Source organism: Orycteropus afer, unplaced genomic scaffold (assembly GCF_000298275.1).
Source record: "Orycteropus afer afer isolate SDZICR_OR568_19922 unplaced genomic scaffold, OryAfe1.0 scaffold00025, whole genome shotgun sequence".
NCBI lineage: Eukaryota > Metazoa > Chordata > Mammalia > Tubulidentata > Orycteropodidae > Orycteropus > Orycteropus afer.
In genome coordinates, this window is record NW_006921612.1 from 2,043,881 (window position 1) to 2,045,539 (window position 1,659).

The following is a 1,659-nucleotide window of genomic DNA, read 5'->3' on the forward strand; positions in this document are numbered from 1 at the left end:
AGCTGTCTGAGTGAAGAAATGCCTCTAGCTCCAGTGGGCTGGGAGCAGGAGGCAGAGCTGGACTTCAAGGCTGAGAGGTTTTCACCCAGACCCTAGAGCCTGGCACTTTGAACTCAGACTTAAAGCCTCCAATTTGTGAGAGAATAAACTCCTGTTTGTTAAGGCCATCCCATTTGTGGTATATTTCTGTCAGAGTAGCACTAGGTAACCAGAACAATGGCACTGAGTAAGAAACTCATCTTAGACACAAAGGTAATTGTGGCAGTTGAAGTTATGTGTCAGCTTGACTGGCTCTGCTTTTGAGTGGCTGGGAAGCTGGTGGTAGTTATTCACTATGATGAGACTGGCAATCACCTCCATGGTGGAACGTCAAAAGCAGCTGAGTAGCTGCTTTAGAGATGTGATCTACTTCCTGCATATAAGGAGAAGCTTTGGGAATGGTCTGCAGCTTTTGGCACACTTGAATCCTGCATGTAGTCAGGTCATTATTCAGCAGCCTGCCATGTTGTCTGCCAATCTTGGGACTGTTAATGGGACATGAATCAATGGCCTATCGTGTGGTTTGTTAATATCAGGACTATGCCATTTTATTTGTTGACTGGGCTTATTAGCCTCAGCTGCCTATAGCTGCCTGAGTGAAGAGACACCTCTAACTTCAGTGGGCCAGGAACAAGAGGCAGAGCTGAAGCCCAAGGTTGAGGGTCTTTCATCCAGCCACTGGAGCCTGGCACTTTGAACTCAGACTCCTAGCCTCCAGAACTGTAAGAGAATAAACTCCTATTTTTTAAAGCCACCCATTTGTGCTATCTTCTGTTACAGCAGCACTAGATTACCAAAAGAGTAATAATAAACTAAAGATCAAAGGATGGAAAAAAATATATATCAAGCAAATCAAAAAAACAAACTCACTACCATCAAGTTGATTCCAACTCATAGCAGCCCCCTTTGGGTTTTTGAGGCAGTAAATCATTACAGAAGTAGATTGTCCAATCTTCCTTCCGTAGAGTGGCTGGTGGGTTTGAACCACCAACTTTCTGGTTAGCAGTCAAATGCCTTAGGACTACACCACCAGAACAACCAAACAAGAGCAGGAATGGCAATATTAATTTCTGATTAAATAGACTTTCAGATAAAAACCACCATAAGAGACAAAAAAGGACATCATACAATGATCAAAAAGGTCAATCCAATAAGAAGACATAACTATAATAAATCCCTACATACCCAATGAAAGAATCCCAAAACACATAAGCCAAATTTTAACAGAATTGAAAAAAAAAACAACCTCTGAATTACAGTAGGAGACTTTAATATACCACTTTTGATGAAGAACAGAACAACTAGAAAGAAAATCAACAAAGATACAGAAAATTTTAACAACATAATTAACCAACTACAACTCATAGTCAAATAGAGCACAATATATATTTTTTGCCAGCACTCAACAACAGCACAATATACATTTTTTGCCAGTGCATATGGAACATTCCCCAGAATAGAGCATATGTTAGGCCATAAAACAAGCCTCAATAAACTTAAAAATATTGAAATACTACAAAGTTTTACAATGATTTTCTCAGATCACAATGTTATAAAGTAAAAAATCTATAAGAAGAAGCGCCAGGGGAAAAAAAATAAAAAAATACTTGAGAACTGAAT